We start from the raw sequence: 19,953 nt of genomic DNA, 5'->3' as shown, positions 1-19,953 counted from the left end.
TTTTTTCCCCAATTACCAGAACAAGGGGGAGTATAAACTTAATTTACTGGATGTTCAGACAGTTACGTTTTTATTTACACATGACGGCTGTCTTTTGTAAATCTGGCCAACTTTTCGTTTCATTTGCAAAACCCTTTCTAGGGAAACCGATTTCTAAAGTTACTCTCGCCAGATGGATTTCGAGTTGTATTCTTTTAGCATATAGAGAATCTGGCTTGCCAGAACCAATGGGAGTTCATGCTCATTCTACGCGTTCTATGGCAATGTCTGCTGAATTCTGGTCTAGAGTTTCCCTGGATGACATTTGTTCAGCGGCTACCTGCGCATCCTCTCACTCCTTTATTTCTTATTATAAGCTAGATTTGATGTCTAGAGGAAGGGCTGCTTTTGGCTCTGCAGTGCTCCAGAATATTCTTCCTTGAGGACCTCCCAAGATTTCGGGTAGCTGGGGACTCTGTCCCACAGGTTGCTGATCAAATGAAGTTAACTACTTCAGATAAAGAAGTTATGTACTCACCATAACGTTCCATCTGAGTAGGTAACTTCATTTGTCAGCAGCCGTCCCTCCCTCCTTCCGCCTAACCTGAATAGTTATTTAGCTGAACTCAAGGTTTGGATGCTCGAGTTTTGTTTGTCTCTGAGGCAGGTTTTCTCAGGTTGTTAGTTTGTTTTGTTGTTTGTGCAGGTGGCAAACGCGAACTGAGGATTGGAAGGAGGTTGCAGGGTAGTATGGGTAAGGGGGTGGAGTTTGGAGCTCGGATCTTTAGCTTGGTACGCTGCCGGCTCGGATCCGTATCGGATCCGTAACCCAGAGGTTGCTGACAAATGAAGTTACCTACTCAGATGGAATGTTATGGTGAGTACATAACTTCTTTTTTTATCTTCATTAATTCTGTATCCTGAATCCTGAATAGACTTGAAACCGTCTCAAAATGTTTTATAACACTGAGATGTACTTTTCTAGATTTGTTCGGTACAAAATAATATGATCTGCAAATAAAGACTTTTCTTGACTGCCATACTTATTACATCCTTGCATTTCTGAGTCCCTTATTTTCTTTGCCAGTGGCTCTAAATGTAAAGCAACTAATAAAGAGAAAAGGGAACACCCCAGTCTGGTTCTTCTTCAAACACAACTTATCAGAGAGGAAACTTTCTTTAATTCCTGCCTCTGATTCTTCATATATCCTCATTAACCTTATTATTGCGCCAGAGAATGCAAATGCTTCCATTGCCCTTCTCATAAAGTCCAAGTTTACTGTCAAATGCTTTCTCTCCATCAAGTCCCACCAGCAGCAACAGTATTTTCTTAGATTGTGCTTCCCTCGATCATCATTGTTCTGTAAGGTTGTAAAGTGCTTGCTTCCCCTCCACAAAACAACATTGATCCATCTCTGTCAATGTGGGCAACACATTTGCTGTTCTTTCAGTTACTAGAGGCATAAACACTTTATAACTATTTTTTGTAAATTGAAATGGGTCTGTATGAAACTAGATCATAGGATCTGTACTGTCTTTAGGTAATACAGTCACCACAGATTTCCACCAGGTTGTTAGCGCTTCCTTCCTTTTACAGTACTGTTAAAGAAAATCTTACATATTATCACTTCCATCCTAACTTACACAGGAATGCCATTTGTTCCTGGAGAAGTTCCTGAAGATTGATTATACATCACCATTTTTATTTCATCTCCGTCTGTCTTAATTGTTAGGTGTTGAGCCTTATTTACTTCTAACCTTGGCATAATCAAGTCTTCCTCAAATATTGCCTTTTTTGCCCTTTTTTCCACATTTCTGTACTTTATACTAATCTTCATAGCATTTCTGTAATATATCTAATACTTCTACAGGATTTTTCTTGTTATAGGCTTCCTAAGTTTAGCAACATGATTGACAGACCACGATGCTTTGCCAGAGATAGCCTGCACCTCTCGCCCTTGGGATTCCGGATACTGGCTAAGGCGCTTGCCAGCCCTCTACTGCCCATTTTAGGCAAGGTTCAAATGACAAATTCACCACCATAACAGGTACAAGCAAGCAAAATCTGAGGGTAATGCTACTCAATGATAGAAGTATAAACCTCAAAATGCACTCACTTGAGGCACTCCTTAAAGTGGAGAACATCGACATCTGTGCAGTGACAGAGATCTGGTTCAAGGCTCCAAAGAGCACCCCTGCATTACCAGGCTATAATTCATACCACACTTTCGGCCACCTAACCTGGACCGAAACATTAAAGGTGGAGGTGTGTCCATATTCATTAAGGATATCCACACCTCCAAGCTAGTTGCTCAGCATAATGCATCCAAGATTATCCAAGTTCAACTAACTCTGGGCAAGACTGCAATCCAAATTGCAGCTTGCTATAGATCCCCGACCATGCCCCAGGATTCCCACTCCTCATTTCTTGATACACTGGAAAATATTAGGGTACAACTCAACACCCTAATAATGGGTGATTTCAACTACTCCACCATTAACTGGGAAAACTACTCATGTACCAACTCTTTTGCTCAGTGTTTTCTGGAATTCATAAATTCCAATAACTTTGATCAACGTATCCACACCCCCACCACGGGCAGCAATATCCTAGACTTGGTCATTACCAACATGGGCAACCGGCGTTCCATACCAGAGGTCAATTCCTCATTGGTCAGATCCGACCACAAGCTAATCACCCTAGACATCCACATCCTGCCCCCACTCTCTATTAGGGAAACCACCGTAAAAAATTTCTCCATAGCCAACTTTACGCTTCTTAAAACAGAAGTGTCAAACTTCATGACACCCATCCAGATGAACAATAGAGGTGCGACTGCTGAATCCCACACAAATGCACTTTATAAGCACTTACACGAGTGCATGGATCATGCTATCCCTAACAGGACCAAGGTGCTATCATCCAAAAAAAAGGAAGCCAATCTGGTGGTCCCCTGCCATAAACAAACTCTACAACAGAAGAAAGAAACTGCTGCAAAAAAAGAGTAAAATCCCATGATTGGAGGAACTCTCTGGTCAGCGTCAGTAAGAAGCTGAGATCCCTCATAAAATCCTCCAAAGCTAGTTACAAAAACAAAATTGCCACTGTTTCTAAAGACAACCACGAAGCATTCTATAGCTGTGTCAAGAATGTCAATGGCGACACTCAGATCTGCTCTGAGTTACAACACAATGGCACTAAATATACAGAAATAAGTGATATTGCTAACATTCTGGCGGATAGGTTCAGTGCTAACTTTACCTCCCTCTCAACCCCTAAAGGGCCCATCTCTATACTGGAAGAATGCAAAGTTCCTGTAATCATGGCTGCACAGGTAAAAACCACACTCTCCAAAGCCAAGAACACAGCATCCATGGGACTTGACAGCATCCCAGGCTGCATTCTACATGAACTACAGAACGAACTGGCACCCCACCTAAGTACCATGTTCAATCAGAGCCTCACCTCAGACTTTGTGCCCACTGAATGGAGCACAGTGACAGTTATCCCACTTCACAAAGGGGGATCCACCACAGACCCCAGGAACTACCGCCCCATTAGCCTGACAAGCCTGGTCTGCAAGGCCATGGAACGTATCATCATGGAACTTATAAACAAAGACACTGGTAATCTCCAAACTCTGGACCCGACCCAGTTCGGGTTTGTAAAAGGCAGATCATGTCTCCTAAACCTGATAGGCTTCTTTGAAGTAGTCACCAAAGCCGTAAATGAGGGTAAGGTGGTTCACACAGCCTATCTAGATCTCACCAAGGCTTTCAACACCATCACCTACTCTGGAATTATAGATAAACTAGGTTGTTGTGTCTTTCGGCTTTTCTCTGTTGGGGGTCGCCACAGCGGAACTCCGGTACGCTAATGTTTGGCAGTAGATTTTTACGTGCCGAGTTGCCAGCCCTGACGCACAACCTTCAACGAAGGTACGCCCATTCACGCATGTCTCCACACAGAAGACGCTCTAGCTGAGAATCGAACAGGACAGCGTCTTACTGTGAGGCGACACCGCTACTGCAGCACCACCACCGCAGTTATAGATAAACCAGGTATAAATCCTTATGTCACAAGATGGGTTGCCAACTGGCTCACTGACAGAACCTACACTGTGAAAGTAGCAGACTCCAAATCCAACTTCAGACCAGTGACAAGTGGAGTACTACAGGGTTCAGTGTTGGGTCCTCTCCTGTTTGGTATCTACTTCTCTGAAGTACAGGTTAACACAGAAAGTCTTTGGCTAATGAAGTTCGCAGATGACTGCAAACTAGGAACCATAATTGAAACTCTTAATGATGTGGGCATCCTACAAAAGGGCCTCACTGAGACAGATGCTTGGTGTCAAAGCCATGGCCTCAAGCTCATTACCAAAAAGTGCATTATCATCCATTTTGGTAAAAACTCTGTACCCATGAACTACCACATGGGCGGTAGTATATGTAACACCAAAAGTGTGATAAGAGACCTTGGGACACAGGTGGACAGTAGTCGTTCCTTTGATAATCACACGTCACAGTAGTCAGGAAATCCTTCTACATGGCACACCTCATTACAAAAGGTTTCTAATCCAGGAAAAAAGAGGTAATTGTTTCCCTCTACTCATCACTCATTAGACCCATTATAGAGTACAATTCCCCTTTTGGTATGTACCTTACAAGACATATACAACAACTGGAAAGGCCGCAGAAATACCTCACAAAGAGGATTACTGGCCTCAAACAGATGCTTTACGCAGACTGTCTCAAAAAACTCCAGCTTTACTCCATCGCATATCGCCTATTCAAAGGCGATATCTGCCTAACATACAAAGCTATGTCAAACCCAGAGCTGTTGGACATGCTCCACTTTCAAAGAGAAATGTGTAATGTATTTGCTAATAGCTTGTGACAGCCACTGGACCCAATTATCCCCTTTCAGGGGCAGCCCATGAAAATCATTTGATGAAGTAGAAAAAGAAAGACTGAGGGAATTAAACCCTGTACTACAGGAAGCAGCTCGTAGCCTTATTCATCTGTACTAGTACCAGACACAGTACTGTACCCCATCAAAGTGCATTTCACTCTCAAGTGCCTACAAAAAATCTAAATTGGTATTCATAATTAAAATATTACCATTAAACTTGTAGACTTTGTGCAGTCCATTTTATTCACAGCCAAATATAATGAACACATTATCAGTAGTCAACAAAACAAGGAGACTGTTGATTGTACTGAAAGAACATGGCTTGTATAGATGATGCTCCTGTTTACTACAATTGATTCCTTTGCTTACACCATAACTACTGTGGTTTGCAAGTACCTAGTATTTATACACACACACACACACACACACACACACACACAACCATCAGTTATAGCCCCTTGTACGACTATACACTTCAGATATGTGATTAAGATCAAGAGAATGAATACATTTATAAATTATGGCCCAGAAAAGAATCTTAGCTCACCTCTGTCTGAACCGTAACCCTGTTTACCCTCTCACCTTCTTTGCTCGAGAATTCCTGACAAAGCCAAAATTAATGGGGGACATCCTATTTAACTAGATAAACCCACTGGGCAAAGTGTCACTTTTCAGGGGCAACAGTGGTGAAGTGTCAAGCTCAAATTCATTCAACAGGTAAATGAAGGTAAAAGGATTCAGACTGCATTTCTGGGTACAGGGAGGTCTTCACTAACAGAGCCTTCAGAGCTAGATAAGTGTAAATCACTTGCATTACTGATAGTTGTTGCATGGAGATTTAATTTCTGGATAGCATGAAGTGTGAAGCTTTAACAGTTACCATTATTGATCAAATGTAACCCTCAGTAATTTACCCCCAAAAAATAAATAAATAACAGGACAGGGCATTAACGTGAGAGAAAATCAGTTATGTGTGCAAAATCAGAGACAGATAAGAAGCAGTCTAGTCTTAATTCATTTAAAAAGTTTGCAGAACAGCATGTTTAGTATGAATATGCATTTTCATCAACAAGCACAATGAAACTCTAATTATTGGCAGTATTTGCTTACAGTAATCTTCAGTGACTTACCAGAAAATGAAGAAACTAATAGAGGTCTCGCAGTTAGTGCAAAGGATTAAGTAAGGTTCTAAACTCTTAATGAGCTGCATCCTGTAGCCAAGAGTACAAGGTTTGATTCTTTCTACTGCCAGTTACCTACCGTCTGACTCTTAGCAAGTTAATGTACCAGGCAGCGCACCTGTTTCTCCAAATGCCTACTTAATAATTTGAAAAAAAGACAGATGCTTATTTTCTGAGTAATAAGAACTGTGAAGCTGTAATGACTTGGAGTGATCAGAACTTTGATTGAAGTTGTAATGACTTGTCATTGACTGACTTTAATAGTCCAAACCTTCACTTACCTGTGATTTTTAGGAGGACCTGGAGCAAACTTTCTGCAAATTCACATATCTGAAACTGCACTGGCGGGACACAAACATACACACACATATCCACACCACAAAATTATATGCCTTATTTTATAATGAAATGACAGGATTTGTAACAAGGACTTCTTTAATGCATTTTAAATTAATTAAGAAAAAAACTTCAGTGGCTTGAGGTTCTCACTTCTGTTGGATTCACAATCTTCTCCATCAGAGACAATGTGCTACTCTCAAAAACTTAGTAGCTTGCACATCTAATTCTACAGTCTGTCTTTCCTACCTGGAGTGGCTTTAATCTTGAAGTGTGCAGGCATGAAGATAAAGCATAATGTCCATGCATTTCTTTCAGAATGAGTGCTTTCTCCTACTCCATTTTCATCTCCTAGGGCTGGTTCTCATTCAGGAATTCACTACCAGAACATCTAAAGTGAAACATTGCAGCCACTGCATAATCATTGTAACTGATTTGCAAACAAGCTGCCACCTTTCTAGCATGTCTGTCTTCTACTTACTTACTCGTTCTCTCCCATCTGCTGCTCACTCTACAGTCCTGTTGTTTATTTTTCCATCCAGTCTGACTTTTCCTATCAAATATTGATAATCCAACCTTTTCTGTTTTGGTATTCAGTCTGTGTATACTGTCTTTCCTGTTGTAAATTTCATCCTCACTACAAATCCTCTGAAGTGAAAGCTCCAGCTGCATGTAGAAGTCCTTTAAGGTGAAAAGCTGCTGCTTGCAAACAATCCTTTGGACAAGCTGTTTTGTCCAGGGTTGCAAAAATCATCCTCTCAAGTGAAAAACTGCTCCTTTGAAAACAAATTCCTCAGACAAGCTGCTTAGTCCGCAGGTCATTGCCATGAAGCATGTACTTCCTTCCTTCCAAGCCACATAAGTGCATTTTAAAATGTAGAGTTTTAAACGCATAAGCACCTGTTGAAGTGTGGTTTTCTAAGTTCTTTTGTCACTTATCACATGAACAACTTGATACACAACCTAGGGCACTATAGAGGGTAGTCAGTCAGCCAACCACGTGCGCTCCATAGTCATGGACTCTCTGTGACCATGAGAATTACCCCTGCTATAATCCACCTCTGGATGCCACCATATAATGGCACATAAGCGCATTGCATGGTACAGTGGTGGTCAGGGTGTGAATGACACAATGATCTGCTTTTATGTAGCCTTTACAAGCCACATCTCATTCCATTATTTCTCTTTAATCCCTGTAAGCATAGTGATAAATATTTAATGCACCCACTTCAAAAAAGGGTCATTGACTTGTCCACTTATGCACAATGTGCTTGGTTGCCATTCATGTGGGTGGATGGTTGAGTATGAGCCTTATTGCCAACCTCCCATGAAAACTAATAACCAAAAAGAGTGGAAGCACATTTGAAATCCACTTGTAACTGTGTCAGATAGGACTAATAACTCCATTTACTAAAAAAAACATAAAGTTAAGCACTTTTGTCCACAGTAGCATCATATGGACTTCATCAGAAGTATACGGAAAAACAAACACACATTTATATACCTCATCAAACGTGCTCAGTCATGAATAAATTATTTAATGAGAAACACACATAACTAATCAAAGTACTAAAAATGTGTCTAGAAGTAAAGAAAACTAATAAATTCATCTCTATTAAATACACCTAAATAAAATATCACTAGGTGCATTAAAAACATAAGTAATGAAACTGTAAGAAGAAAATTCATCAATAAAAAGCCAAAGCTGAAAATACATCATATCTTTAATATTTTATGCTTGCAGTCAGATGAGTGGAAAGCAATCAAGCAGGTATCTATCTTAAGTTAGTAACTAAGAGATAAATATATTGAAAAGAAATTACACACAAAATGAGTGATGTTAAATTATGTCTTATCCCCTACCCTGAATCAAAAATTAATCAGATGAATTATTACAGTTTAGCACCAAGTAACCTCACCATAGGGTCAATAGATATATATTCAAGCATAGTTTATTGGAGGCATTAAGTCAGAATTGCCAGAGTAATTTCTTATACTCCAGTCATAATTCCCAAACTCTTCCCTTTGGTTTAGGAGTTACTTTTACAACTCTGACAAAACATTTTTTTTGTAATTTGGATATTTAAGGGAGTGCTTTTATAAAGGTTAGTGGATAAGACATAATTTGCCAACACATATTTTATATGTCATTTCTTTTCAATACATTTGTTAATTACGTACTTGGATAGATTCCTGCTTGACTGTTTTTCCCTCATCTGATTGAACACATAGGATGTTGTAGATGTGATAACTTTTCAACTTTGACTTTTTACAGATGAATTTTATTATTTACAATTCTATTACTTATGTTTTGTAATGCATCTGGTGATATTTTAGTTAGGCACATTTTTTTCTTTTGGTTACAAATGAGCCACATAGCACAACCTTGGTCCAGTGTACATTTACTATTGATTGGCTCATTAGTATAATTGCTTTGTTCACAGCCTCAGAGTTGCATGCTAAATACAGCCATGGCCATTCATTACAGTGCTCATAATGTTATGGAAATTTGCTACATGGGAAGCAAAGTAATTATAGACTGAAGACTACCCTTATAGAAGACTAACAGGCCTAGAGCTGCTGTGATAGGTGCCAAGAGGACAGTGACAGAACATGTTGGGAAAATGTGTGGGTAAACTTTCTGCTGTTTCTTTATTTTAGTTGTCTTGGAGTTTGATTAAAATCTTACTGGGCTATGAAATGTAGTGTCATGGTGCTTTACTGATGACAGTGTGAGGTATGTCTAATGGAAGTAAGGAATACAAGCACAAAAAACAAGAAAATATGTCCAGCAATCGTAAAAAAGAGGCACCAGAAGTACTTCTTAAGTAAGGCAGCCACACAAAAGTATTCCAATTTCCAAGAAAGCCTGTATGAGCGCTTTTGTTCCTTTAATTCATTATAAACCAAAACGGAACTTCATCAGATACAACAAGATTTATCATATCTCCTCATTTAAGTACCCTTACATGTCATGTGGTTTATAACCATTTTAAAATCATATTAATAAAATCATTTATATTTCACATAGTAAAAACAAAATGCGTATTATTAATAAAAGACTTTCCATTTGGACCTTCCTACCTAATATATATTCAACAAAAATGTGCAATTCCAGCTATTTAATTTAGAAATTGTTTTATTTATTAGTTTATAAGTACATACTATTGTCCCAGTTACTAGCTTATAATCTGTTACTAACCATATATTCACCATATTTTACTATTAACATTCATCTAATAAAGTATGCTTAACCCTTATTACTCTTATTTATTAATTGATCTCATATGCTTTCTACTCTTATATTAAGCATACTATTAATTGAAATTCTATTGTTTAAGCCTGGTTTCATGGTTGCATTTAATAATACTTGCCAAAAGGTCTCCCTAAATTCAAGAAAATTAGACCAATTGCCTGCTCTCTCTTGTTGGGACAATAGTATGTACTTATAAACTAATAAATAAAGTAATTTATAAATTAAATAGCGGGAATTGCACATTTTTGTTGAATATATATTAGGTAGGAAGGTCCAAGTAGAAAGTCTTTTATTAATAATACACGTTTTGTTTTTTATTATGTAAAATATAAATGATTTTATTAATGTGATTTTAAAATGGTTATAAACCACATGACATGTAAGGGTATTTAAATGAGGGGATATGATGTATCTTGTTGTATCTGATGAAGTTCCGTTTTGGTTTGTAATGAGTTAAAGGAACGGAAGCGCTCATACAGGCTTTCTTGGAAATTGGAATACTTTTGTGTGGCTGCCTTACTTAAGAAGTACTTCTGGTGCCTCTTTTTTACAATTGCTGGAAGTAAGGAATACAGAAGGCATACTGCTGAGGGGAGTTGCTTTCCAAAACATGTCTTTTTGCTGTGTGTTGGGGGGATTGTTTTTCAAAAGGTGTATCTCTGTTGCTGGGGAAATTGCATTTCAGAAATATGCAAAGTTATGGTCCAGGAGGGTTAGTTTTACTGACATGTATATGTACCACACTACTTGGGGCTATCCTAGGGGTTGCAAGTGACATACTCAGGGATGGCTTGCAGTGGGCCTGAACCTCCTGTGGTACCAGGGAGCACACAGCAGTGGACAGTGACCATACCGTTACAAAACTTGTTTGTTTGTTTGAACCTGTTTGTTTGTCTTGGGGACAATAAAAGGCAAATGGGCACATAGTTAACACATGTTGCAGACCATCCCAAGGCATACAGTGTACATTAATACAGCTATAGCTATTCATGTGTGTTGGAAGCCTTATCTGAGATTGTGGGGGGGGGGGGGCATGGTATTAGACCACATGTATAGATGCAAAGACATTCACTTACAGTAGCACGACGGGTGTCACATTGACATAACACACATTGAGGTGTGGTACAGGCACACCTGCAACTGGCTACCGACAGCTGCCCCTTGGCAGTGACCTATTAAGTGATCTGTGTGTCTGAGTGGACCAGATGTTACACAGTCTGAACTCACTGTGGACTATGGATTGGGACATTGTAATGTGAATGTAGTAGATATTATTGGCTAACAGCTTAACTTGTGTATATCTTCACGCTTACAGAGCAAATTGGCTCTAAAAGAGCAAAAACAAATGGATAGTTTCTCCCATGCAGAGACTGACATCCTGTTGCCAGTAATTCATAGACACAGATAGTGATTCCTCCTGTGCAGAGAAAGAGATCGCACCTTCCAAGAGCATGCATGATCGGACCTTCTTGCAAGTGTAAATGCTTTTAGTAGTCATAACATGTTGCTACATCAAGTGCACCACCGTGTCAGTGGCATGTCCCATCATGCCTGCAACAAGGCAGGAAAACTTGCACAGGAGAAAATGGCCACTGGTGGGGCCCACCTAGATAGACATGACATACAGGCATGAATGAGTTCCTGACATCCGTGTGTGGGGTGACAGACTGCTGTGTTATACTCAGTGAAAGACTTGACATTGGCACTGGGATTCACCCACAACCACTTTTGTCAGCAGGTGATATCCCATGAAGGCATGTCCTTAAGTATATGTCATGTGGTACAATATAACAGAGCCAGCAGGTATGGGTGCATCTTCCCTACAGGAACTGTAGGGCTTCAGCTGCTGTGGGAGTCTGCACAAGCCCCCCCCCCCCCACACACACACACACACACACACACACACACACCTGCCTTACTCATTTCTGCTAAATGTAAGTGTTATCATAACTTTTCCCCTGCCCCTAACCATTAGCCTACACATTGTGTTACTGATACAGGGCATTTTTTGGTGGAAGAGAAGTAGTCAGTGTTTTTTGATTCACTCTTGAGTTATTCAGTGTGGTGTGATTCTCTTTTTTGTTCTACGATTTTGAGTTTTGTGCCTGTCATGAAATAATCATGCATGCATATATATATATATATATATATGTGTGTGTGTGTGTGTGTGTGTATGTATATATATATATATATATATATATATATATATATATATATATATATACACACACACACACACACACACACACAGATTTACTTTACAGTATCAACGTTACAGTATGACGAACCCCATGTGGTCAATACCATATTATTGATGTACTGAAATGACAAAAATACTGAACTACCAAAATCAAGCCCCTACTTGCCCACTTTAGTAATGAATGCTAACCAAACCCTAACTCTTCTCCTAGCCCTAACCTACATCTTAAAAAAAAAACTCCCATAACACTACTACTATTCAGACAAATTTGAGTTGAATGTGGTCAGGTTTTGGGTAGTGTATCAGAAAAAGAAATGTGTTTGCTTTTTCAGTGTACTGTGTGTGGATGTGTTTCATTATCTATATAATAATTGTTCAGTGTGTTAGCTGCTGTTTAATCTTTGATGAAGTTATTAACCATATACATATATTATTGTCACTGTAGTAGAAGTGACATCCTAACCCATGTGCAAAATGGGAAAAAGGGGTTGTTGGTGGATATATATATATATATATATATATATATATATATATATATATATATATATGTTCATTGGTAGGTACTAGGCTATCTGCCCGAGGGCATTTATAAGCCTAGCCAGAGTGTGTCGGCTTTCGCCGCCCCATTGATTAACTGATCCTGTGTCAAGCAGAGCCAGTGAAGTGATCCCAGGGGTGTATTTTCTGTTACCCATCCACTCGTCAAGTCTTCTCTTTAAGAGTGTTAGTGAGAGGCTCTGCCTGATGTAATTTGGAATTTTGTTCCAAAGCATGCGGAGTCACTGACAGGAATCTATCCCTCCAGTATGTTCTATTTATTGTTGAGGCGAGGTTTAGCTCACTAGAGTGCGTGGCTCGCAGTGACTTGGATTTCTTTAGGTGGAGCATGTCCATCAATTCTGAGTTGGACATGGCTTTGTAAGTCAGGCAGAGATCACCTCTGAGTAAGCGATATGCCACTGAGTACAGCTGGAGTTTTTTCAGTCGGGCTGCATAGGACATATGTTTGTGACCAGTAATCCTCTTGGTGAGGTACTTTTGTGGTCTTTCCAGCTGTTGGAAGTGTCTTGTGAGGTACATCCCAAATGGGGCATTGTACTCTATGATGGGTCTAATGAGTGATGAGTAGAGAGGCACTATAACCTCTTTATTTCTAGATGTGAACCCTGTAGAAATTAGATGGGACACATAGAAGGATTTCCTAACTACTTTGACAATATGATTGTCAAAGGAGAGATTACTATCTACCTGGGCCCCCAGATCTCTTATTACCCCTTCTGTATTAAGGGGGCTGCCACCTATGTGCTAATTCGTGGATGTTTTGTTTTTCCCAAACGGGATGACTATGCATTTTTTGGCATTTAGCTTGAGGCCATGACTTTGACACCAGGTGTCCGTCTCAGTAAGGCTCTTTTGGAGGATGTCTATGTCAGCCGGAGAGTCAATTATGGCTCCCAGTTTGCAGTCATTGGCAAACTTGGTTAGCCATAGTCCTCCTGTGTTTGCCTGTACTTCTGAGAAGTATATGCCGAACAGTAGGGGTCCCAGGACCGAGCCTTGTGGGACACCACTTGTGTCTGGTTTAGAGTCGGACCTGGAACCCGCTATTCTTACCAAGTGAGTTCTGTCTGTAAGCCAGTTGGCAACCCATCTCGTGACGTAGGGGTATATGTTCAGGCTGGTGAGTTTTTCTGTAATACCCGAGTGGGGAATGGTGTCAAAAGCCTTGGCGAGGTCAAGGTAGGCTGTGTGAACCACCTTTCCCTCATCTGTGGCCTTGGTGACTGTTGCGAAGAAGTCCACCAGGTTTAGTAGACATGATCTGCCCTTAACAAAGCCGAACTGGGTCGGGACAAGTGTTTTGAGGTTTCCAATGTCTTTGTTAATGAGTTCCATGATGATGCGCTCCATAGCCTTGCAGACCAGGCTAGTCAGGCTTATGGGGCGATAGTTACCAGGGTCAGTTGTGGCCTCTCCTTTGTGGAGAGGAATAACCATTGCTGTGCGCCATTCTATTGGCATGTAGCCTGTGGAGAAGCTGAGGTTGAACAGCGTGTTTAGGTGAGGGGTTAGTTTGTTCTGTAGTTCGTGCAAGATGCAGCCTGGGGCACCATCTGGTCCCATTGATGCTGTGTTTTTGGCTTTTGAAAGGGCTGTTTTCACCTGTGCGTCTCTGATTTTTGGGACACTACACTTTTCCGGATTTTGTTGTGGGCCCTTTTGGAGGTGAGAGGGAGGTGAAGTTTGCACTGAATCTATCTGCCAGGATGTTGGCAATATCAGTAGATTCAGTATATTTTGTGCTATTTTGCACTAGTTCAGTGCATATCTGCGAGTTGCCACTTAGATTCTTAACATAGCTAAAGAAGGCTTTGTGGTTATCTTTTGAATCCTTGGCTATTTTTCTTTTGAAGTTAGCCTTGGATGATTTCATGAGGGACCTCAGTTTCTTACTGATATTGATCAGGGATTTATTTCCTTCTTGGGATTTGCTTTTTTTCTCTGAACTAGTTTCCTCCTTCTATTGTATAGCCTGTTTATTGCAGGGGTCCACCAAACTGGTTTCCTTCTCTTAGAGGAGTGAGTCTTGGTTTTGCTAGGGATGGCACGATCCATGCATCCTTGTAGGTGCTCATAGAGTGCATTTGTAAAGGTTTCTGCATCTTGGGCAGCGTTATCCTTTAGCGTGGAGGCTGTGAAACTTACCACCTCTGTCTTAAGTAAGGTGAAGTTTGCTTTGGAAAAGTTTTTACACTTAATCTAACCCTCATTTAATCAACAATCAAAAGACTGACTGCATAATATCTAAATTAGAGCAAAACTGCAAAATATTGGCACACAAAATACTGACAAGAAAAGTTATACTAGTGACGGGTTTATGCCCTTTCCCCACTTTTGTGCAACCTCAGAGTTGGTATATATAATTAGCAGGTGGTGTAGGGAGTGCACTCCCCCACATGGGGTTGCAGGAGGCTTTCCCCCTGCAAAAACATTGACAAATGTGACAAAATGAAAACCATTGAAAAATCTGACAAAATCAAACTGTTTTTTTTCAATGCTTTTGCAGGGGGGCAAAACCCCTGCATCCCCCACACTCCCTGCTAATTACATATACCAAATTCAAGGGAACACAGTAGTGGGGAAAGGGCATAAACCTTCCTTAGTCTAACTTCCATTTTGTCAGTATTTTGTGTTTAGATATTTTTGTCAATGTTTTGCAGTGTTGATGTTATGCAGGTAGTCTTTTGACTGTCAATTAAATGAGGGTTAGAAGTTAAGTAACCCATACACACACACACACATATATATATATATATATATATATATATATGTGTGTGTGTGTGTGTGTGTGTGTGTGTGTGTGTGTGTGTGTATGGATCCCCTTTACATAATTGAAGTTTCACTTACCTGAAAGTTAAAAGGACGAAATGAGTTTACCGAAAACTTGCTGTCACAAACAGTCAGATCACTGGAATTTTACTCTGGGAGAGGAAACACTTGGCGGCTATGGTGAAATTTGCCCTTTTCCCCACTGTAGTGCTTTCTCTGAGTTGGTATATTTAGTTAAGGGGGGGTATGGGGGAGTGTAGGGGGCATATAGGGGGCAAAAAGCCCCCCACTTGGGTGGGTTTGATTTGCTTTGGTTTATTTTGTTGTGGTGGCCAAGTGGCTTCATTCCTGAAGTAAATTTGCGGTGATCTGAGTGTTGGTGAAAGTAAGTTTTCAGCAATTTTGTCTCATCCTTTTCAGTTTGGGTAAGTGAAAATTTGATTATGTGAAGATAAACATATATATATATATATATATATATATATATATATATATATATATATATTTTTTTTTTTTTTAAGCTAATTAAAGGCTGTAATAAAAAGTCATATCTGGTTGGTTTACACTTTTGGTTTACCATTATATTTATATACACGCTTAGCAAGTTGGCCTGATTTTATCTACACTGTTGGTACAGTATCAGAGCTACAGAGGTTCCCCAAACCCTGCCATAAAGTAGAAGTTTGCAGACTATACATGCAAAACTCTGATACATACACTGTGAGAATATTGTAGGACACCACAGACAGCCCCTGAAGTACAAATTAAATTAAACGAAAAAATTAATTTAACAAGTAAATTTTAATCTGCATTCCTGTTTACTCTACACTACTCACATCCTGCTCTGCAAAATAAACATACATTCAAAGACAATACTCCCTACCTACAGCTGTCCCCTAGGTTTGAAGTTTGTTGTTTTTCAAATGGAACAAAACATTTTGAAGATCCTGTGCTTCATGGCAACCAGTTGGTGGTAGTCCTCCCCACCAGATGTCACACACAGTTAGAGCACTCATGTAGTTATGACTACTGCAACATCAAGAGAAAGTCGGTGTAGTAGTTGAATTTAGTGTGTCTGGCATTTCCTTTCTTGATATTCACGCTTGTCTCAACAGTCCATACCTATTTCATAAGCAAGTGCTGGGTTTGTGAGAGGAAGTACCTTCCTCCCTGGATGTTGGGCTGTTCTCTGGATCTGAAGCATTTTTGTCAGCTAAGATAAATTCATTCAAAATATAGTGTCATCCCTCTGTCACTTGCTACCTCATTTGAGCTTCCAGCATTCCTGGGTCCTGTTGATATTCCAGAAATGTTATTAGGTATGTGGGATTATGATCAGTAATTGAAATCCACATACGTCTTTGTTGACATATCAGAAAGCACACTTACAAAAAACAAACATAACAAAAATGAAAAAAAAAAGTATTGCAAAAAGTTAAACTGTTTCCTTTTACAATCTTACAATAATTACACTATGTTCAGATAAAAATTGTTTGAATGGTGGTAGTGTTACAGAAAGGTTTTTTTATAAGGTAAGGTGTAGAGTTAGTGGCAGGGGAAGGGTTAAGGTTAGCATACGTTAATGTCCCTCCTGCACCACCTTAATAATACATGCTGACCTTAGTCTTAGATCTTACCTTCGAAAAAATGTTTCTGTAACATTATCACAATGCAAGACAGTCAAAACACTCACTACATGCATCAACACACACATAAGCACAACACTAAATGTATCCCCTTAACTAGCCCTTACTCTAACCCACAGTTTCAGACACTCCTAACATCTAGTGCCAAACTTTTGGTATATCTGAAAGTTTTGCATTAACAACAGAAGCCCCACATGTCTGCTACAAACTGCAGCATTCAACTAACTGTGGTCTAGAAAAGAAGTGCTACTTTGCCAGGCATGGCAGACTTTCATTAAGAAAAATATTTGGCAGCCTCTGGCAAACCCAGATATATGTACATATTTTTTAAGCTGCATATTGAAGTACTCCATAGCCTACCACTGCAGTGTTTGGGGTTTAGAAGGATGCAGGTGAATCTGCTACACGAATAGAATAATACTGTTGGAGAATGCAGCCTGGGAAGTGAAGGATAGAACACCCCTTAGTCATTGCTCTTTCCTGCAGAGTTGTTGGAGAGTCACATTGGGGTATAATTAACTTCAGATAGAGGCAAGGGGTTCATCTAGTGGCCAGGCAGAGAAGAGTAAGGGAGACTGGACTGATGAGAGAAAAACTCAGTAGTAGTAAGTGGCATAGACAGTTGTAAAGTGCAAGAGAGTGTCTTTGTCTCAGTCCTGAAAATAGGCAATACCTTATAGTGAGCTGACCTTTCCGACCTCCATTGGATTTTAAGGGTCTATATTAGAAAACCGAAAAGACTTTACCACGAATGCCCACATGAGCGAAAATGCCAGTAATCGAACTTGCTATTGTAGGGGGCTGCACCCCCCACACTCCCTGCTAACTGTATATTCTAACTCTGAGATCGCACTACAGTGAGGAAAAGGCAAATATCCCACTCCTCACTGTAACACGACCCCACAATCACAGTTTTGATTCCCGACATTTTCGCTCATGTGAGCGTTCATGCTAAAGTCTTTTCGGTTTTCTAATATAGACCCAATTTTAATGGAATCTATACCGGAAGAATGCAAAGTTCCTATAATCACGGCTGCACAAGTAAAAAACTCACTCTCCAAAGCCAAGAACACAGCATCCATGGGACCTGACAATATCCCAGGCTGCGTTCTACACAAACTACAGAATGAACTGGCACCCTACCTAAGTACCATGTTCAATCATAACCTCACATCAGGCTTTGTACCCACTGAATGGTGCACCGCGATGGTTATCCCACTCCACAAAGGGGGAACCACGATGGACCCCGGGAACTACTGCCCCATTAGCTTGACGAGCATGGTCTGCAAGGCCATGGAACGTATCATTGTGGAACTCATAAACAAAGACATTGGTAATCTCCAAACTCTGGACCCTACCCGGTTTGGATTTGTAAAAGGCAGATCATGTCTCCTAAACCTGATTGACGTCTTTGAAGCAGTCACCAAAGCCATAGATGAGGGTAAAATGGTTCACACAGCTTATCTAGATCTCGCCAAGGCTTTCAACACCATCCCCCACTCTGGAATTATAGATAAGCTCACAAAACTAGGTATAAATCCCTGTGTCACAAGATGGGTTGCCATCTGGCTCACGGACAGAACCCACACTGTGAAAGTAGCGGATTCCAAATCCGACATCAGACCAGTGACAAGTGGAGTACCACAGGGTTTAGTCCTGGGTCCTCTCCTGTTTGGTATCTACTTCTCTGAACTGCAGGCCAACACAGAAGGTCTTTGGCTAACAAAGTTTGCAGATGACTGCAAACTAGGAGCCATAATCGAAACTTCTAACGATGTGGACAAACTACAAAAGGTCCTCACTGAGACAGATACCTGGTGTCAAAGCCATGGCCTGAAGCTCAATGCCAAAAAGTGTATTGTCATCCCCTTTGGTAAAAACTCTGTACTCATGAACTACCACATAGCTGGTATTCTACTTAATGCCGAAAATATGATGAGACCTTGGGACACAGGTGGACAGTAGTCTCTCCTTTGATAATCACATCGCCACAATGGACAGGAAATCCTTCTACGTGGCTTATCTCATCACAAAAGGATTCTCATCCAGAAAAAAAGAGGTCATTGCTCCCCTCTACTCATCACTCATTAGACCCATTAATAGAATACAACGCCCCTTTTGGTATGTACCTCACAAGACATCTACAACAACTGGAAAGACCACAGAAATACCTCACAAAGAGGATTACTGGCCTCAAACAGATGCCCTATGCAGACCGTCTCAAAAAACTACAGCTTTACTCCATCGCATATCGCCTACTCAGGGGTGATCTCTGCCTAACATACAAAGCTATGTCAAACCCAGAGCTGTTTGACATGCTCCACTTAAAGAAATCCCAATCCCTCCGAGCTACACGCTCTAGGGACCTAAACCTTGTCACCACAATAAACAGAACATGCTGGAGGGATAGATTCTTGTCCCAGAGACTTCCCATACTCTGGAACAGACTACCTATCTATGTCAAACAGAGCTCCTCATTAGCACTCTTCAAGAAAAATCTTGATGATTGGATGGGAAATGGGAAATTCACCCCGGGGATCACTTCTGTGGCTCTGCTCGACAGAGGCACAGGAAAAAAAATTTCTTGGGAGGCGAAAACCAGGGTACATTTTTTGGCTAGGCTTGTATGGGCCGTAGGGCTGATAGCCTAGTACCTACCTATAAATTTATTATGTTGGGAGGCCACATCTTTGATACAGGGTCAGGAAATAGCATCATACCAGCTAGTGGTAAGATGAGGATTGTTCAAGAGAACATTGTCCTACCCATATTCCTCACACCTTGAGAAAAGCCAAATATTCGTAGTTCTGGGTTCGTGAATGTTGCCCTTTCAGATGGTGTTGTCATATAGCTAGCTTGTTTAATATGATTTTGACTCTGATCTTTGCTTTTAGAAAAGTTAAAAATCCATAACACTGCTGTTCTCTGGTAGGTTGCATGTCATCTATAATTGTGCAGCTGTAAATTAATATGCATCCTGCTGGCAAAACAGTAACCAAAAAGGAATGTAGGACATATGTGAATTTCTACAATATTCCAGAACATTTATATGTTACTTTTATAGTTAAATTTACTTTTTTCTTCTGTATTGTAAGCCATCTTCTTTCAAAGTA

At 40.2% G+C, this 19,953-nt stretch overlaps 1 protein-coding gene across 1 annotated transcript in view; it reads left to right on the top strand.

Annotated features, from left to right (window-relative positions):
- Positions 1-19,953, top strand: part of LOC122815022 (leucine-rich repeat serine/threonine-protein kinase 2-like) — a 2,570,681-nt gene that overhangs the window by 691,475 nt on the left and 1,859,253 nt on the right. The window lies entirely within an intron of this gene.

Source organism: Protopterus annectens, chromosome 11.part0 (assembly GCF_019279795.1).
Source record: "Protopterus annectens isolate FY-2018-M chromosome 11.part0, PAN1.0, whole genome shotgun sequence".
Classification (NCBI taxonomy): domain Eukaryota; kingdom Metazoa; phylum Chordata; order Ceratodontiformes; family Protopteridae; genus Protopterus; species Protopterus annectens.
Note: the sequence above shows the minus strand (reverse complement) of the source record. Positions and strands in the feature narration are given on the sequence as shown.